Source organism: Rhipicephalus microplus, unplaced genomic scaffold (assembly GCF_043290135.1).
Source record: "Rhipicephalus microplus isolate Deutch F79 unplaced genomic scaffold, USDA_Rmic scaffold_14, whole genome shotgun sequence".
Lineage (NCBI taxonomy): Eukaryota > Metazoa > Arthropoda > Arachnida > Ixodida > Ixodidae > Rhipicephalus > Rhipicephalus microplus.
This window is the reverse complement of record NW_027464587.1, coordinates 37702828-37723291: the sequence shown is the minus strand read 5'-3', so window position 1 is coordinate 37723291 and position 20464 is coordinate 37702828. Positions and strand designations below refer to the sequence as shown.

Here is a 20464-nt window from a genome sequence, read left to right as displayed (position 1 = left end):
TCCTCACGCGCATACTATTTCTTTCGTTTTACCAGCTAATAATGTTATTAAATATTCTGTTTCTCCGCGAACGATCGTTGAGTTGTATGCCCTAGATGGACCCACCTTTGAAACCAACAGGGTAGAATTGTGTGGCTCATTACTTATCATTTGACTATGTGAAGTTTCTTTCTTATGCATGACAACTTGCCTTACGACTTTTATTTTAGCTTGAATGGTAGTCTGTTTTTGGTATAGCTCACTATTCTTTTTGCGCCTTTCTTGCTTTAGAGGTTGTGTTATATAAATAATTCGTCTGTATTGCCTTCATTTTACACCACTGTTTTCTCTAAAAAGTTCTATGCGTCGTTCTTGACTTTAACCCCCTCTGCAACGACTCCACCAAGAGTTGGCAGTATTATGAAATAATTCATAATTTTATTGATATCACTCCTGCTGACTCGCTTTTTTATCTCACCCTGTCACTGCACTAATATATGCTATAGTATTCTATTGCACTGATTGATGATTTCTTTTTCTTTTTTGCACTACTCCGTATGCTTCACCTTTTCATTTCCGTTTACCTTTTCTCCAGGCGCAGTGTTGCCAAACGTACAGCTGTCTTGTTAAGTTTCTTGCCATCTCCTTTTTCTATTCATTTCTTCACAGGCTATGCTATTTCGCGCGCTGCTTGGCACATACCCGCTTGCAGTGGCACATAATTTATAAAATCACACTTAAAGCTACCTTGTATGGGAAAATGCATTGGCCGTATTGTCGCCGTATTGCTGTGGCCAAGCCGCGTCATCTGGCATGACGTCAGAGGAGGAGCTAGTGAAGCTGCGTGGCAACCGCATTTATACTTGAAATTTGGCGTTGTGTGTGTGGGGGGGGGGGGGGGGTATTTACTCTGTCCACGTTGAGTCGTGCTGTCCGCACTTAACAGAGGGAGAGAGAGGTTTATGAAATAGGAAAAAATGGAAAGAATGCTCTTTTCTACCACCAGTCCCAGGGGCACGGCTCAGTGCCTGTAGGAATAGGGAGGTGAAAGAAAAGATAATAAGAAGCACGTAGCTTCATATATACTAATACCTAGGGATGAATCCTCCACTGTAATCATTGTTTGTGCTATAAGAATTATGGGAAGTGCAGGCTTCGGATTGGATTGCGTTAGCTATCGGACTGTCTCTGTATTTCTTTCTACAGCTTCAGTTTGTTGTTTGCGTTGCGTGAGTAGTTGGGTGTTGTACAAAGCACTGCACCAGTGCCTTTGTTTTCCAAAACTGTGAGATTGTCTGTGACGTTGGAGCTTTGACCGCCATATTTGAGAATTTAAGCAAATTGTCGTTCTTTTACCGCTTGCGCACACATGTAGCGTCCCATGACAGTGCAGGATATTGCATCGAGTTTGCGTTTTGTCGTAATCACATCTTGCCAAAAATGGTTTAAATCAACCGCAAAACAACGGTAAAGATAAAAACAACTCACCCTCACGCTCCTCTGTCTCGAATCTACAACAAAACAAGGGGTACGTTGAGGGCAGGCCATTTGAACAGGCGCACCTGACATCGCAGCAGGCAATACGTTCATTGTTTCTCACTTGATACTGTACTGTTATTTACATATATAAATGATGCATATTTTCGAGAAAAAAGCAAGCCTGTTTCTTTAAAAAAGTTGCAAAAAATAACTTATTATTTCTTGATGCCAAATGTGAAATGCAATGGCAGTGGAGTGGATACCCTGGGGATTAAACTTGTCCAGGTTTCACTTCTACGTCATGGTGACGAAAGCTTTTTTGCAATAAAGCTCACGAATTATCAAAGAAGCAATTTCTTATTGGATTTTTTACACAACACTTTGTTTTACAATCGGCAAACAAGCGACGTGACTCTCAAGAAGGTAATTCATTCGAAGCAGATTTTAAACCTGTACTTCCCGTAATTCGCAAGGGAGTAGAGGTGCCCCTGAAAGAGTCGGCATGGACACTAGTGCCAGATTCCCCTCTAGGTAGTATTTATGAAACTCTGAAAAAAAAAACTGGCAGATCCCAGGTACAGCGGGAATTATTGATATGTGAAACGCGAAAGAGGAAGGTTGATATGTCACTTTCAAATCACCACACCGTTACGAGGTGCCGGTAAAAAATGCCGTACATGACTTTTGTGTCATTATTATTAATTTAGAATGTGTCGTTTACCTTCATCATCTATTCATGTCACCAGATGTCATATTTAGTATATGTGGGGCTAGCAAAACGGCTGCAAGAACGCTATGAGCGGGGTATGTAGTCATGTTCTTACATGACACGCGTCTTATTATTATAACGTTGGTACTAATCATATACTTTCGCCATCCATTGACGTCACGTAACACCAAATTTGGTTTATGTGGAGCTAGCGAAACCGCCTCGAGTGCATCATGATGAGCCCAATATACTCCAACGTAACGTTGACGCCCGTGCACGCTGGGCAAACAGACGCTACATTAGCAAAACGCGAGCTCTCTATAATCTACACCAGGCGTGACGAGCGCTGCCTGAGTCAGTCGGCGCGGCCTGACAGCAACCGGCGCGAAATGCAATATGCTGCATTTTACGCCGATGCGTCATATAGGCAGCACTGCGTCTGCCTCTTTTCGAGATGGAGGGATGCCAGACGTCCTGAAACGCGCATACGGCAAAGCAACGCCGCTCAGCGCGTGTCTGCGAGTATATAGGAGGACCAGCGCCTAGCGTGGCAACGCCGGCGTGACGGCACAAAACGAACGCCGGTGCGCACGCACGCACGGTCACATCGAAGTGTTTTCGCGCCTTGACTGACATGTAGTCATGTTATAACATAACACGCATCATTATCATGTTTGCACCAGTCACAGACCTTCGTCATCCATTGGCATCACGTAATACCAAATATGGCATATTTATTTATTTATTTACCTAGTTATTTATTTATTTGTCTATTTATATAATTATTTATTTATTCGACCTCGTACTCGTCGAAGCCAGACTTGCGTTGAGCAAGAGTAACGCCAAGGCCGACTTTACTAGCGTCGGTGTGGATTTAGGTAGGTACATCTGGGTCAAAGTGACGGAGCATCGATGGAGATGTCAGCAAATGACGCAGTTTCGCAAATGCGTCATCGCACGTGTATCGTACACGTGGCGCAAGATGTGCGCATGAACTGTGTAGAGATTTACTTGATACGTATGCATTCAGCGCATATAACCAGCTGACGTTTAATAAACTTCTTTCTTTTCCCCACCGGCTACCAGGCGTATTATGTCATCGATACATGGTGCCAGAAGTGCCGCGCACCCATCGCCGCACACGTACGCGCCCACGGCGCGCTGAGCAGTCGGGATGCAATTTCTTCGACCACCGGATGCAGTACGCTTCACAGGAGACAAAGGCAAGAACTGGCCAATGTTCAGGCAGAAATTTGAGCTCTTCTTGACGGCTACAGAACCTTCCGGACAACCACGACCAGAGCAGACGAAGACTGCGTTGCTGCTGAAAACTGCAGGTGAAGAAGCCATAGAGGTATTTGATACCTTCGTTTATTGGGAAGGCGAAAGCAACACCGATTACGCTACGGTAGTCAAAAAGTTTGACGAGTACTGTGAGAGCCAGAGCAATGAGACATATGAACGCTACTTGTTCGGAAAACGAATTCAAGAGCCAGGGGGACCTTTTGAGCACTTCGTGCGAGACGGGAAGACACAAGCTCGTCTGTGTAACTTTGAAAACTTGCGTGACTCCTGGTCCGCGATCAGATTGTTTTTGGAATACAAAACGAGAAACTATGAGAGAAGCTGCTAAGGAGCACAAATTTCAAGCTACAGAAAGCGGAACAGATTTGCAAGGCAGCAGAAGCAACAGCAGCCCAGCAAGAAACGTGGCTACGGGACCATCATGTGGATCCAATTCGGAACTTCCCAGCGCCAGGAAGGCAACACCAAGAAGCGAGACAAGGAAGCCACCAGACTACATATGTCCCAGATGCGCGCGAACACACGCGCCAAGAAAGTGTCCTGCGTTCGGGCGGGCTTCTTACAAGTGCCAGCAGAAGAACCACTTCGCAATTTGTTGCAAAGTAGGGAGTCAAGTCAACGAGCTCACTGGCGATGAAGAATGCTTTGATGGGCTGAATGTATCCTTGAGAAGCAAGGTCAGCGTCCACGACTGGCTTGTTCGCGCGAACGTTGCTCACGTATGAGTGAGCTTTAAAGTCGATACTGGCTCGCAATCAAACATCATTCTCTTGAGTTTCGTCACCAAGACGCAGCCAAAACTACTGTTAAAGTCCAACTGCTCAGTTCTACGCTCGTACGGTGGCAATTAAATCAAACACTGCGGCACCATAACAGCCTATGTGACACTGAGCGGACACACCGCAGTCCTTCAATTTTTCGTCGTACGTAAAGGTCAAGCAATCTTGGGACTGCAAGCATGTGAATGCCTTCAACTTGGTTCACGCCCAGTGCACAGCGTGAAAAAAGCACAGCGGAAGGCGTAGCGAGGGATTTTTGGCACCTTTTCAGTGGCACGGGATGTGTCAAGCGCCATTACCACATGGCACTCCGCGGCGACGCCGTTCCGGTAATCCAACCAGCACGGCGGATTCACTAGCCTTGCGAGAACCACTGCGTGAAGAACTGGAGCGTATGTAGGAGTGTCTGAGAGTCGCAGAGAGTCATCACGGACAGCTGAGGTGACGTAGCAGGGAGGTAGTCGACTGCGAAGTGGAGGCAGCCAATTCAGCCGCAGTGCAGCTGGGGTGGAAGGAAAGACGGCACCAGTTGGTATTCCCAGTTGACGGTATAACACAGGCAGCCGAGGCCAAGTGGGGCTGTCCCGAAGAGACTCATCCATGAACACCAGGAGATGCCCCCGAAATATGTGATGGAGTTTCCCCATGGCTGACTGGTGGAGCTTGCACACCAGTGTCCGCCTATCACTCAGATTTTCCGACCGTAAATGTGCAGTCAGAGGTTAGTTGTGTGGTGCAGGTGGCTGCAAAGGACAGGGAGCCTTGGACACTAGTTCACATACAACGCAGATCTGTGTCATCCGTCAGGGTGGTAGGCTCAGTTTCTTCGAAGAAAGGCAGGGCCCCCGGGACCCTGTGAAGACAGCCTACATGGTTCAGCGTCTATCGCAGCATAAGGAGCTACCAAGGACACGTTTTTCCTCCGCCAATTAGGCCGACACGGCCGATTGGCGTGGGAGTCCTGTGAAGCGGCCAGCTGCCTTGCGGTGTTCCCACTTCATCTGCTCCTTTTGGTATGGCGCCAACTGCTTCACGGGTAGTGCGTAAGTATTGCATGGTCATTGAAGCTACCTCGCGCTGTCGAAGAGCGAGCCGTGAAATGCACTCTTGCCTCCTGCTCAGCAGCTTGCTCACGGTATTCTCGGCCCTGGTGTCCTTGATTGTGGTGAGTTTGACTACTGGTATTCAGGTGATGTGTTGGCCGATTCTTAGCCCCAAGTACGCCACTGCTTTGCTCCACATCATTGGCCGGTCACCTTGCACAAGCCCTCAGATGGCCCTCCACGCTGCAGCTCTGTGGTGAACAATAGCAGCGCCTCCGTCTTCGGGGGTGACATTGTCAGTTCATTTACCTGAAGAAGGAGGTCATGGGCTCCGCAGAGCGTTACAGGGACAATCTAATGGCCGTGAGGGACTGCCTAGGCTCCTTAACCTACAGTACCACGTCATCTGCCTGCCAAGCCCACTGCGTGAAGTACAGCTTGTCAGCAGGCACCATGGCAGGCAGTCCCACTAGCACTAGGTTAAAAGGTTGAATGAAAAATCACAGCATATTCATGGAGTGAATAATGGTGAGTACGACGAAGCTTCGCAAGGTTGTATCGACAAACCATGAAGCATCCGCTGGCCGCGTCTGTCTGTCTGTCTGCCTCTCTACCCGACCGTTCGTCCGTCAATCCGTCTGTCTGTCTGCCGATCCGTCCGTCCATCGGCCCGTTTTTCTGTCTGTTTCTCTTTCTATCCGTTCCTTCACCTGCCTGTCTGTCTTTCTGTCTGTCTGCATGTACGCATGTATATATGTCCGTCTGTTCCTCTGTCTGTCCGTATGTCTATCCGTTCATCTCTCTGTCTGTATGTGCCTGTGGCCATCCGCCTGTTCATTGGTCCGCCCGTCCGTCCGCCTGTCGGTTTGTCGTCTGTCTTTCTGCCCATCCTCCTGTCCGCATGTCCGTCTGTATGCATGTCTGTCCATCTGTCCAACTAGTAAACACTCCGAGTACCGCCATCTCGCATCTTTTCATGCTATAGTTACGCTCAAGGTCTAAGTGTGTTCATTGACAGGGCAAAGTCGATGTCGGGTAATAATGGCGTCGGTGGGCTGCACCGGTTCACGTCTTCCTCCTTCTATCCTTTCTAGGCTTATACCTGTTCCATTTCCCGGCTCCCAGATGAAGCCCGATGGGCGAATATCAATCACTCTGAATGTTTAGGGTGAACACGTTTAAGGCAAGCGACATGTGCCAGCTGCGTCCGGTTTGACCGACGGCCGGCTGATTACGGCCGTGCTACCACGTATGTCAAAGCGCTTAAGCGATCTACAATGACGAATGGGCCAATGTACTGGACCACTTTACTAAACTTCTCGCATAGGCGCTGTTTACGTTGTGGCGTCCACAACCATACAATGTCTCCTTTGCAGTAGGTGACAGACTGATGGCGGCTGTCATAGCTTTCCTCCGGTCGGTGTTTCGAAGCCACAGTACAAAGACTGGCAATGCACCGGGCTTTTTGGGCTAAGCAGGATGTCTTAGAGACAGAGTAGCCACTATGGAAGTCCAATAAATTGTAAAATAGTATCGATGCAGCTCAACGGTGAACGTTCGTATAGGGGGTAAAGAGGAATGTAATAGGTTGTCTCATGTTTGGACGTATTATACGCATAGATTATGAAAGGGAGAACGTCGTTCCAGGTCTTGTGGTCAGATGTTACGTACATGGCCAACATGTTAGAGTTTTGTTTATACGTTCTACTAGCCCAATGGTCTGAGGGTGATAGGGGGATGAAGGGTGGAACTGTGAATCGCCCAGACGAACCATTTCTTCGACGGCGTCTACAACGAAATGGCGACCACGATTGCTAATGATCACTGTGGGAAGGCCATGCTGAAGAATGATGAATCTAAGCAAAACATAGCCACACGCGCCGCTGTGAAGAATGGTATGGCCGCAGTTTCTGCATAATGAGTCAGATGGTCAACGCATACTATCACTCACCGACTGTTGTTAAGACGGGCGTGGAAATGGGCACAAAAAATCGATACCATCTTGATAAAATGGTAGATGAGGAAGTGGAAGTGGATGAAGAAGTCCTGGCGGAAGAGTCGAAGAGCGCTTTTAGCGTTGACATTGTTTGCAACTTGCGACATATTGCTTGACTGTGTCTCGCATTCGGGGCCAGTAAAGGCGCTCTTGTGTTCTATTCAAACTTCCGATGAAACCCAGATTATCAGTAGTCGCAATGTCGTGCATGGCTTCCAGTACGTGAAATTGTAGACTCGGTGGTGCGAACAGAAGGAAGCATGCACCTTTAGCCGAATAATTCAACTTGTAGAGAAGGCCGTCGTGAACACAAAAGCAACCGGTGGCTCGAGGACGCGATGCCACTCTAAGTAATGGCTCCAAGCTTATATAAGCCTCTTGTTCTTTCTTGAAAGTAAGTCTGTGAGTGTGAAGGAATGGAGGCAAAGGGGTCGTCAAAAACTGTCTTCGCCACACTCAGTCGTCTTCAGAGGAAAGTGGGAGAGACAGTCGGCATCTGCGGGGCGGCGTCCAGGCTTGAACGAGGTGACGAAGTCGTACTCCTGAAGCCGAAGAACCTAACGCACCAGTCGACCACTAGGGTCACGAAGATTCACCAGCCAGCATAAAGCGTGATGGCCGGTAACAATAGTGAGCGGACGTTCATAGATATAAGGTCCAAGTTTGTGTACCGCAAAAACAGCTGCCAAGCATTCTTGTTCTGTCACGGTATTCTTGCGCTCAGATTTGTTGAAAGAGCGACTGGCATAAGCCACTACGTGCTCAGCTCCTTGATGACACTGCACAAGTACAGCAGCGATGCCGATGCTACCAGCATCAGCTTGCACATTCGTAGGCAAGGACGCATCGAAGTGACGCAGTATGGACCCCGACGTTAGTTGAAACTTAAGCTGATAGAAAACATCGTCGCAAGCTGAAGCCCACTTAAAAGAGACGTCTTTTAGAAGAAGACGTGTTAATGTACGCACCACGTCAGTGAACCTCGAAACTAAACGACGAAAATGTGAGCATAGGTCCAGGAAGCTCCTCAGTTCCCGCTCTGATTTCGGCAGTTTGAAAGAGCTGACGACCTCGATCTTTCTTGGGTCTGGCTTTACGCCGTTTTTGTCTACGATATGTCTAAGTACTAATATCTTTGTTTCACCAAAACGACATTTGTTAGAGTTTAGGATCAAGCCGGCCTTTTGTGCACAATTCAAAACAAAACTGAGACGTCTGTTATGCTCTTGCAGTGTGCTGCCGAAAATCACTACATCTTCTAGGTAGCATAAACAAATTTCCCATTTAGGTCCCCGAAGTATTGTGTCCATGAATTCTTCGAACGTCGCTGGCACATTACAAAGACCAAACGGCATAACATTAAATTCACGGGTGCATATGTCTCAATTACCTTCAACGAATAGAAAATTCATGTGTGCCCAGACTTACGATAAGCTCACGTGTAAGTGATCCATGGTTCACTTGCGATGTAAAGACATGCATTACCAGGAAGAAAAGGGCATATCGAAAAGCAAGTCAGTTAGATAAGCCAGGTGACTGGCAAAATGATAAAGAAATATCGAAACAAACAGAAAAAGCAATTATCGAAGCAAAAAATAAATATTTAAACTGGGCTCTACCAAACCTGTTAAAAACAGATCCAAATAGGTTTTGGAATGTAGTTAACCCCAAACAAGATCGGTTGGTGCCATCTATGTTAGGTGCCGACGGCGACGTGCTAACATGGAATGAGTGTGCCGAACAATTTCATAAGTACTTTGCCGGAGTCTACACAGATGAAGACCCTAATAATAGTTCCTTGTCCTTTACGCAAACAGCCATTCCGTTTAGCTTTCCATCAATCATTATATCCTCCAACGGTGTAGAACGCGCTATTGACCGCTTACCGTTCAAGACCAGCCCAGGCCCGGATGGCTTCAGCGCTAAACTTTTAAAATTGTCCAGTCGCATCTCAGCAATTGTACTTCCTTTATTATTCCAACAGTCACTTGACTCTGGATGCGTACCAGAAGACTCAAAAATAGCTCATGTTGTGCTCATACTTAAGAGCGTTGATAACACTGTCTTCAATAACTACCGTCCTATATCATTGACCTGAATTCGTTGCAAACTGCTAGAACACATAATGTACACACACATAATGGTGCATCTCAACCGAAATAATCTGCTCCAAACAATCAGCATGGTTTCCGTTCGAAACTCTAACACACCTTTACGAGTTGGTAACTGACATTCACACCTCACTGCACTTGTCCCTTATTGTTGACAGAATTTTTATTGACTTTCAAAAGCCCTTCGACCGCGTACCTCATAAACGACCAACACTAAAAATACGTAATCTCGAACTTGACTGCAAAACAACACGATGGCTTGAGGAATTTCTAAAAAAAATTTTTCTCAGCTGGTTAACATAAATGATTATATATCCGGTCCAACACTTGTCAAGTCTTGTGTCTCTCAAGGAACAGTAATAGGTCCGCTTTTATTTTTAATATATAATAATGACGTAGCTTCAAATATTGGTTCAACAATTCCACTTTCCGCAGGCTTGCGTTATCTACAGAAAAATAGCTGGTCCTAACGACGTTATAGCTCTACCATCTCACCTTCATAAGCAAATACAATGGTGCAGCAGGTGGCAGATGCAAATTAATTTAGAAAAGACTAACCACTGGGCCCTCGGTTCTGTTTTGAAGGCACAATGTACTAAACGATAAAGTGGTAGACTCAGTTACAACGGTAAAATAGCTCGGCGTCCTTACCAATTCAAGACTAACATGGACTGACCACATAGAGCACATTACTTCAAAGCGCAGAAGAAACTAGGCTTTCTGAAACGATGTTTATATCTAGCCGACAAGGACACCAGGCTTCAAGTATAAATTTTCCTTGTGCGCCCTTCACTGGAATATGCATCAATCAATTAGCATCCCCATCAGATCACACTTACTAATCTACTGGAAGCCGTTCAGAATAAAGCAGCTCGGTTCATCTTATCGTGACACTCCCGATTTCAAAGCGTTTCATCTTTGAAAGCAGAGCTGAATATGCCACCGCTTGCTGTGCGCAGGCAATTTTCCACATTATCCTTTTTCCATACCCTGTATCACTCCAACACATCATTTGCCCGAACGCATATTTTACCGCCACCTCATACTTCTAGTCGCACCGATCACTCTTTCAAAGTCAACCGTATCTTCACCCGTACATAAAAAATCGAAAATTCGCTTTTACTTTTATCAATAAAGGAATGGAATGAATTACCTTCCAGGATTTCTGGAATAACTGAGTTTTGTTTGTTTAATTCAGCATTATACTAACCTATTTGCAACCCTGTTACTTTCATTCATAATTGCTTTATTTGATGTTTACTCTTGTTGTTCTGCTTGCCTTGTCACTACATTCTACGAATGTATGTACTATATATAACATTGCACTAGCCTGCAATTATTCATTCTGTGTAAAAATTGTATTCTGTTTATGTTTCCCTCCCTATGTAATGTCCCTAGTGTACCTTTAGGGTACTTGAATAAATAAAAATAACTAAAATAAAATAAAGGCCGTCAGATGTCACGAAGGCCGTTTTCTCTTTGCCGTTTGGGTGCATACGTATTTGTCAATACCCTGATTTAGAATACAGTGACGTAAAGTAGGCAGCCGAATTTCGGCAATGAATGACGTCATCAATTCTAGGAAGCGGATGCACAACGTTTTTGGTTACTGCGTTCAGTTATTTATAGTCAACGCAAAACCACAACAATCCATCCTTCTTCCTTACTAAGATCCCAGCGTTTTATAAGGACTAGATGACTCTTGGACATCACCTTTCCGTAGCGTGTCGGTGACCTGTTCAGCTATCATTGTCCTTTCTGTCGATGACACGAGGTGTGGTTTTTTACAAACGGGTTGTGCAGATCCGGTGTCAAATCTGTGATGAGCACGAGAACGCCATAGTAAAATCTTTGTGTCACCTTGTGTGAGATCGAACACCGAAAGTTGTGTCAGAAGGACTCATGGAAGAGCATGGCGTTCATGTGAGAGCAGTGACTTGCTAATCCTTCTGAAAATCCGTTCTTCACAAGTGCTTCTTCGTGGGTCGCTTGTTTCAGACAGCTGCTCCTTCCTTAAAGTAAGGCAGTGATAGTGCCGCACGTGATTTTGTCGAACTCGGCAAGCTTCATATCGCGGGGGAGAACAGCAGGCACCGAAGAACAAGTGAAAGCTTGAGGTGCCATTCACAACTGTCACGAGAGAACGTGGCACAAGTGCATTTTTCTTCACGCAACCCGCCGCAATTGGTTTTATTTGCGCGTCAAACGATAGAAGGTCGGCCGCAGCAAGATTAACGGGAACACGTGATATAGACCACGGTGCTGAAAGAGAATCGTTCGACACGACGAAACAGTTTTTCTCCTGTAACGATGTCTGAGCAAGCGCAGACAGAAGCGCGTTATTCAGCGTATTTTCATCTGTGCAACAGTATGGAAAGCACCACAATCTTGAAGAATGTCGATCCCAAAAATCACATCGTGAGCGCACCGCAGTAATACAAAAATTCCGTGTCGAGATATTCAGCATCAAATAAAACACTTGCAACACAAACAACTAGAGGAACGAAGCCCTCTCCACTGACATCATGAAATGTCACACCCCCATTCCACGAAAACATAACCTTCTGATCAAGCCTTTCGTTGAATGTGGCATTCATGTCGGAAACCATAGCACCAGTATTCACTAACGCAGTTGCAGGTACACTATCAACACGCACATTTTGTGTTGGGACATCACAAGAGGAATATGAGTAGTTTGCAGAGACGGAGACTGGCCGCCCACCTTATCTTCCTCAGCCGCGCCGGCTAGTTTTCCGATGGAAGTGGTGGCGTAGAACGTCGCCGTAGTGATGGTGAACGGCGTAGGCAAGTGGTTGGTGGCGTCAGCCTACGGTCTGATGCTGGTGAGTAACTCCTCCTGTTGGAATGATGGAAGGAATTCCCGGGTGGCGAGCATGAAGTGTTTGCCGCACGATGTTCCGCCAGCCAATGATCACCGTTGATGCCTTTAAAGTTAGTCCAAGTCGGGGATGGACCATAGCTAGTCAGTCTGGGGGTGACGGTGACAAAAACGAGACATGTGTCCTACGGCACAATAGCTGTTGGATGAAAGTGAAGGGCGACGGACGTTGTAGACTTCGGGATAAGCCACCCTGGGACGCTGCAAGTAGTAGACACGATCTTCGAAGTGCCAATTCATGGTCGTACCCTGATAAGTGCGTTGGCCGTGCGTCATATCGTAAGCAAAGGTAGGTTGGTGCTGTTGCAGGGGATTCATTCGACTGTCTGCAACGCCTGACGTTGCCGACAGCAAAGAAGCCACCGATGCAGGTTCGCGAGGTTAATTAAAACGCAACAGAACTGCTCCACCTTCACGGCGTTCACTGATTTGTTGTGTCGCTCGAGTACTTCACGTACAATTCGCCTCACAGTGGCTACAAGGTCCAAATAGACTCTGCAGCTGTCCTCAACGCTTGCAATCATCGCAACATTCGCTAGCCTGCTGAACTTTGGCGTGATACGGCGTACCTTCAAGGTCTCAAATGTGAGTTAGTGTTTGATCACGTCAGCTACCGAATCGAGACTCTCCTTGTCAATCAAGTAGGTATACACGTCTTCGGCAACACTTTTCAGAATATGCTTGGCTTCTCCTCTTCGAAAATGCGAAGATTTCTCGTCTTACACAACTTCATAATCACTTCTATGTACATGGTACACGTCTCATCTGGCTTATGAGCACGCCTAATGTTTGCTCGGCTCGCTTTCTTCTCGCAGTAGAATTCCTGAAACGCTCTGTGATTTTGGTAGCTAAGTGATCCCAGGTTGCAAAACGACTTGTTTTTGGGCTACTTGGTGCATTTGGTGCAGAAGACTGAGGCGCAAAAAACATAACGTGATGCAGGAAGAGCAGGAGAGAAGACAGTGGCGCTGTTCTGTCTTCTCTCCCGCTCTTCCTGCTTCACGTTATGTTTTCGCGCCTCTGTCTTCTGCACCAATGATCCCAGGTTGTTAGCGATTCTTCATGGTCCTCAAATTACACCGAAGCAGTGTCTGTCAAACAGACCGATATACTCGATCTGAGCCATGGTATTCCAGCCGTTGCACTAGCTCACATGCTTGTAGTGTGTCAGCCATTTCTCTACGTCTTCGCCGAAATTCCTTGAGAAAGGGCACGGCTCGAACTGACACATTCAGGCACCGGGTGTCGATGCCGGAGTCGAAGATGACTGTTGGTCACCATTGTTCGACATCGAGAGCTTTGGCAGGGTTCGAGGCAGTCGCGCGAGGCGTCGGCTCTGGCGAAGACCTAGTGGTAGTGGCTTCGTCGTCTTGGGCGATTGCCCATCACCTCCACTACAAAACTGTTATGGTTAAGGTCGAAGGGTATTTATTACCAGGGTGCAAGGTTGATGGTGGGTAACAATGGCGTTGGTTAATGTATCAGTTCACGTCTTTCTCATCTTCTCTTTGCTAGGCGCATACCCGTATATTCATTCAATACAAGTCCCGCCATCCAGCGGACATTCCAAGGACTCACGGTCATACCTCGTGGAACGCCGGCTGTTACTGGGCGTGGAGCGCTTAGAGTGCGTCGAACTATAGCAGCACATGGGCCGTATAAATGCGAATGCATTTCTTAGTCAGTACATGTCAGGCATCTGTCGGTGTCCGAGCACCGGCATGTGTTATCTCTCTGTTCTCGCTCCATCTCTCATGCTAACAGCTGCTGGCACGCGCAACGTTACTAGAGTAAACTCAGTTTGAAAGCTCCACCGGAGAGCCGGGCCATGTGGCGGTCGGGAAACTAGTGGCGCTGCGATCCCATTTTGCTTCCGCCAACCGGGGCGCGCGCATTGTGATCGGTGGCGGTGATGGCAAACAGTTACCACGAGTGGTGCGCTGTATGGACATGTCGCTTCTTGGACTGTTCTTTACACAGCGTAGTTTCTTGTACGAAAACGTGCTTGTCAAGAATGAAATGTACCGAGGAGGAGCAGATTTATCTACAATGATGTACGCCGACTTTATTTTTGCGTGGTGCTCCAACAGTGACGACCACAATGGCGACTTTGCCTAACGCTACTGATTCGTTTTTTTCTATATTTCTTTTTTTTCTTAGAATACATGGTTACACAGTGGCAGGGTCCAAGATAAGCAGGTTCAGAAGCTCATATATATAGCCCCCGGATTCTTTCGCCCTGCGGTGGGGGGCTAACAGACAGACGATCGTAAGAAAATTCTTCTCTAGTCTTGCCCATTGCCCGAGAGTTCACATTGTTGTGCAAAAAATCATTACCATTTTATTTGATGATAATATTTATATTGATTCAAAGTGTCACTACCAGGAAAAACAAGGGAAATGCGAGTAGAGAAGGAAGAATACGTTGCTCCTACGATGATCGTGGTCTCAGTGCTCAGTAAAAAAAATCCCTTAAGTTATCTCGCCGCACATAACAGTTAGGTGGAATTGCTGGGTAGTAAAGCTCCCGTGGTTGGGTTCGTCCTAGCCAGTGATACCTAGCCTTGTAGTTATGGGAAGTGTCACTACCAGGACTTGATCGCAGTGGTCACCTTGCTGTACTCCTGCCTTCGCCGATCGATATGGCCCAAGACCAGCCATTTAATCCTTAGAGTCCAACTTCGATGGGTTCCGTGCGTATTACCAAGTGCCACCAAACTTCGGCGGGACCTCGAAGGAAGACGTCGACATGCGACTAAAGAGCTACGAGAGGGTGAGCAGAAGCGATGACTAGGACTAGAACGAACAGCTCAGTCATGTTGTGTTCTCGATAACTGACACCATCTTCATGTGGTACGAGAGACACGAAGACATGTTCACGACTTGGAAACTTTTTCTCGAAGAAGTGCAGAAGTGCTTCGGTAGTTCTAACGCAAAGAAGAAACCAAACCCGCGAAGCAGACATTGCAACAGAGGGCACAGCTTCTAGGAGAAACTTGTACGACGTACATCGAAGAAATCTTGAAGCTGTGCAAGACATTGAATGCAAGATGTCTGACGAAAACAAGGTTGGACACGTTCTCAAGGGTATAGCCGAAGACGTATACAATTTCCTAATTGGGAAAGACAGACTGAACTCCGTGTCCGATGGGATGAAACACTGCCGTACCTTTGAATCTCTCAAGATGCGAGGGATCTCTCCAAAATTCAGCCGCCTGTCCAACGTCCTCACTGTGGCTCGTGTTGAAACATTACTGCCTAACGACCTTTCTTTTACCATACGGCCATTTTCAGAGAAGAGCCACTTCAATGTCAGCAGCCTTATCATCACGCGAGCAATTTTCTGGATGCCTACGCAAACGAACTCAAATGTGTGCAGCCTCCAGCTACTCTTGCACCATGGTAACCATCGATCAACGCCGCAGACGCGTATGAATATCAAGGCACACGCGGGCTGCATTCGCACATCACCCATCTCCAAATTAAGAACGAAGTTTTTGCCCACCTGGTTACGCAACATCACCTGCCTATACAGCACCCCTCCCCCATTGAAAACCCTGGATGCTGGAATCGTTGGTGGATATGGTGGAAAAAATACTGGATATGATAGAAATAATAGTGGATGTGGTGGAAAATGTAGCCGTCATATTGGTTTATTATGGAAAGAGTGACAAAAGTGGTGGCAGATGGTGGTGTTGGTGGCGAGCTAATGGTGGTGACACTAGAAAATGCCGGCTGATGGTGGCAAGGGTGTAAAAAATGATGGCCTATGGTGGTGACAAGCAAATGGTGGTGACATTGGCAAATGCCGGCTAATGACGACGAGAATGAAAAAAAATGGTGGCAGATCAAACTTACGCCTCCTCTCACCGACAGCCGCTGTTCGCACCCGCCGGCATTTCTCTATATCTTGTGCGAGAACACAGACTCGTCAATTCGTATGCTTACTCAACCAATATGGTAGCATATTTTTTTCAGTGCACTGCATTCGTTTTCGTCAAGCTGTCATGTAGTTGTTGCTAATGATAGAGCTACAGCAGTGCGCTGGCATTACTGCGCTGTGCGTTGCATGAAAAACTTCACAATACTTAGTCAGTTGTGTGGTCGTATCTGTCGATTGAGCCTAGAGGTGTCGTAAAGCCTGACCAGATGCCACCCTTTGAAACGAGTGAGCAATGCATAATAAACTTGACAGTGACTGCCGAGAAACCCTACCTGCTTCTCAGTCCGCTTAGTTTTTCTTTCTTGTGGTGGTGAATTCTAACAAAAGCATAGCGCTGTTGCCATTTTCACAGTGGCAATCGTTTTAGGCAGCAGTTGTTTGTGTTTAGTAAATGTGGAAATTTCAGTAGCAGATGCAGATCCCGTCCATCTTGAGTACGCAACAAACAGAAGTTCAACAGCCAGTTCGTAAGTTGACTAGTCACTTCACAGCAAACTTTTCATGTGTCGGCATGGCGCAGTGGTTAGTGTGCTCATGGTACAATCTGAAGGTCACATGTTCAAATCAGCGTGGTTGCTTTTCTTTTTTACGGGTGCTTTCTACATTGCTTTCTATACAATCATTTTTATTTTTAATTGAAGCTCGTCACGGTGGTTCTGATGCTGTTTCGCGCTCCAGCATTGCCGGTCTCATGCATCCACCATACACCATGTGTCATCGATATTTTGAGCACCATAATCCACCAAAATGGTGACAAGTGGAATCAACCATTCTTAGGGTGGAAGTTGTTGCCTGAAAAGTGGCACCACTATTCCATGCCATCCGTGAAGAGTCGTTACTATGAGCAGCCACGTATCCCTCAACCTATTCCGGTGTGCTACAACTGTGGCATTCCAGGTCACATCGCACATTGATGGGACCGAGGCCTACATCAACGCAGCCTTTGTACACGTCTCACCAACCTTACGGCCATCCGCTCTTCACGTCACGGATTCCACGCGCACCGACCGGGTCACACTTCCTCTCGCTGGCCTCTGATCAAATATTGACGCCGCCACAAGCTCCACGTGCTCCACTTTAACCATCGCCACGACAAAGCACATGATCACTGCCACCGGAAAACAGTTCGGTGAGGCCAGTGGGGTTGAGGCCGCGAGATCCCAGGCACTATCTATAGATATACCCTCGTCAGCGTTTAAGTTAAAGAACAGAGTTCATGTAGTTGTCGATGGAGTGGCTACCATGACACTTGTGGATACAGGCGTGACAGTTTCAGTGATGAGTGCAAATTTTATGAACCTGCTAGGACCCAGAATGCTCTTTTTCCAGAGCCATGGTGTGAAATTTAGTGATGTAAGTGGCGACGCGTTGTGTCCTGTGGGATATTGTACCATGGACGTCTCGCTGTGTGGGAAGGTGTTTTGCATAGAGTTTCCGGTTATTCCACAGTCTACACATGAGGTTATCTCGGGTATCGACTTCTTGCGTGATTGTGGGGCAAAGGTAGACTGCAGAAGCGGGCACCTTTCCATACAGAGAACTTTTTTAGCGGCGCTCTTGGAAAACTCCTGCCGCTATCAATGCATCTTTTTGGTCTTCGTTGACACCGTCGTTCCTGCATTTTCTGCTGTATGCGTTCCCGTGACATGTTCTAGTAACAACTGTGGCACATTCGCCGCCAAGCTGGAACCGATTTCCTTGAAATGCATCAAAAAGAACCTTCTTGTTCCCCATTCTAAGGTGTTGGTATTAATGGACGGACAGGTGTGTGGATATTAAACAGTTTCATCGAGCCTTCAGTTTTGCCAGGTGGCACAAAACTTGCAGTAGTTAGATCCGAATCATCTACGAGGCTTGTTGCGCTTGGTGATGCTACAAGTCATAATGAACATTTAGTTTCACAAGGGTCAAAGCACCCAATTGCCACAAACAGTCAGACAGTCACTCGACTAAGCAAACGTCGTACACTCCTCAAAGTTTTATCTGAGCACGTGAAAGTGTTTGATTTTTCTAAAAACACCCAAAAGCCCTTAATTCCAGTGTCCCGGATGCGTTATAAGATCCACATCAACTCAGCGCAACCCATTAAGCAGAAACCTCACCGAGTGGCACCATCAGAGCGCAAGATCATCGACGAGCAAGTCCAACAAATACTGGAAAAGGGATACGAGAATCGGTGATACAGGATACAGGATGATACAGGAATCGGCTAGCCCGATGGCTGCTCCCCTCATTCTAGGGAAGAAGAGGGACAGTACGTGGATACTTTGCCTTGACTACCGCCGAATGAATTCCGTTACCAAGAAAGACCTCTATCCACTGCCGCGCATCGCTGGCGCTCTAGACTTCCTGCATTCCATGTCCAACTTTTCTTATGTTGACCTGAGATTAAGTTACTGGCAAATTCTGAGGTTCGTGCCTCACAAAGAAAAGACCACATTCGTTACGCCTGACGCACTTTGCAGATTCAACGTAACGCCATACGCGTTATGCAACGCTCCTGCGACATTCGAAAGATTTATGGTCTCTATATTGCATGGTTTCAAATTGCATGTATGCATAGTTTACCTAATTGATGTCGCGATTTTTCGACATACGTTTCAGGATCACAACACTCGCCTACACCTCGTGCTCAACTGAACTGAAAGGTTGACCACTTATTGAATCCTGAAAGGTATGACATTGGCGTGCAACAGACATTGATATTGGGCATCTCGTCGATAACAATGGAATTAGACCTGACTCACACAAGACAGCGGCCGTAGAATCGTTCGAGCGAGCCAAATCTGCTAAACGACTTCGTAGCTTCATCGTACTCTGCTCGTATTTCCACTGGTTCATACCCACGTTTGCGGATGTCGCTCACCCCTTGACGAGCCTTATATGCCAGACCCGTCTGTTTCAGTGGACCTCCGAGTGCGATGTCGCTTTTCGCCCGCTGAAGCGTTCGTTAACTTCGCAGCTGATAATTCGGCATTTAACTCCTTCGTCGCTCACGGAAATTCACACAGACGCAAGTGGCATCAGTATCAGTGCCGATTTCGTTCAGTGCTCTGGTAAGAAGGAACATGCCATGGCGCACGCAAGTCTTTCTTTAAGCAATCCTGAACGCAGCTGCACAGTGACCGAAGAGGAATGCCTAGCGGTACTATTTGCCACGCAACGGTTCCGCTCAAACACCTTTAGTCACTTGTTCTTTATCGTCACAGATCACCATTCCCTGTGTTGGCTGGTCAACTGCCGTGACCCATCCGGCCACCTAGCATGATGGGGCCATTTGTTTGCAAAAATATGTCTTCACAAGTTCATGCCAGACTGGCCTTGTACACGCTGATGCCGATTGCCTCGCCAGGATGCCGCTACCGAAGACAGACTGTGAAGCCGATAACTTCGATGACCTTATCGCTTCTCTGTCGAGTGGCTTTCCCAATGCCGTGACTTTCGCGGCTAAGCAGCGTAATGACTCAAGTTTAAAAGCTCTCTTCCCTGGAGCAAAAAATGCAATAACCAAAAGCCGATTCGGCATCCGAAATGGTCTTCTTTACAAGAGCAACGTGTCCACGATGGCCACACGCTTTTTGCAGGCTGTTCCTGCGTCCCTTCAAACGTATGTTCTGCGTCTGACTAATGACGAGCAGACCTCTGGCCATTTAAGAACCGCATGAACACTTAGTCGCACGAAAGAGCAGTTCTATTGGTCTTGTACTGTCATCATCATCATCGTCGTCATCATTTTTTGACCACCGCGCCGCGCCTTTCACGCAGCTGATTCCAGCTCGAGCTATGGGAGAACAGAACGAGCTCACGTACCTGACGTGTCGCACGCAGTCAGCCACTACGGCTCCGGTTGAGGTCTGAAATGAAGTGGCTAGAATGACACAGCCCCGTTGGACGCCTTCGACGTTGTCTCTCTCTCCTCCTATCGTCCATAACAGTGGTGACCCGGAGAACACGCTTTTCGACGAGCTACTGGTTGCCATGCTTCCGCAACTCTGGCCGCCAGTGCGCCGTTTCACCCGATCTTACACCAGGCATGGCTCATGCAACCCGACAGCGTTTTCTCTGTGAATGGTGCCGTGGACCAGCCGCCCATGCAGGTCATTTTGCTTGACGCGCTGCCGGCCGCATTTCACCGTCTAGCTGCAAATCTACCACAAGCCCGCGGCCATATGACGCCCCCTGCACTCTCCACTCACCTGCTACGGTCTCACGTACCGGCCG

The 20464-nt window shown here is 47.2% G+C and overlaps 1 protein-coding gene across 2 annotated transcripts in view; it reads right to left on the bottom strand.

The window, feature by feature from the left end:
• LOC119180746 (acetyl-CoA acetyltransferase A, mitochondrial-like) overlaps nt 1-20464 on the bottom strand; it is a 227300-nt gene that overhangs the window by 186558 nt on the left and 20278 nt on the right. The window contains exon 2 of one of the 2 annotated variants that reach the window (XR_012888688.1): nt 1468-1490. The exons of the other annotated variant lie outside the window; for it this stretch is intronic. The gene's annotated coding sequence lies outside the window, so the exon portion shown is untranslated. The remainder of the gene's footprint in view (nt 1-1467; nt 1491-20464) is intronic. 2 annotated transcript variants of the gene reach the window in all.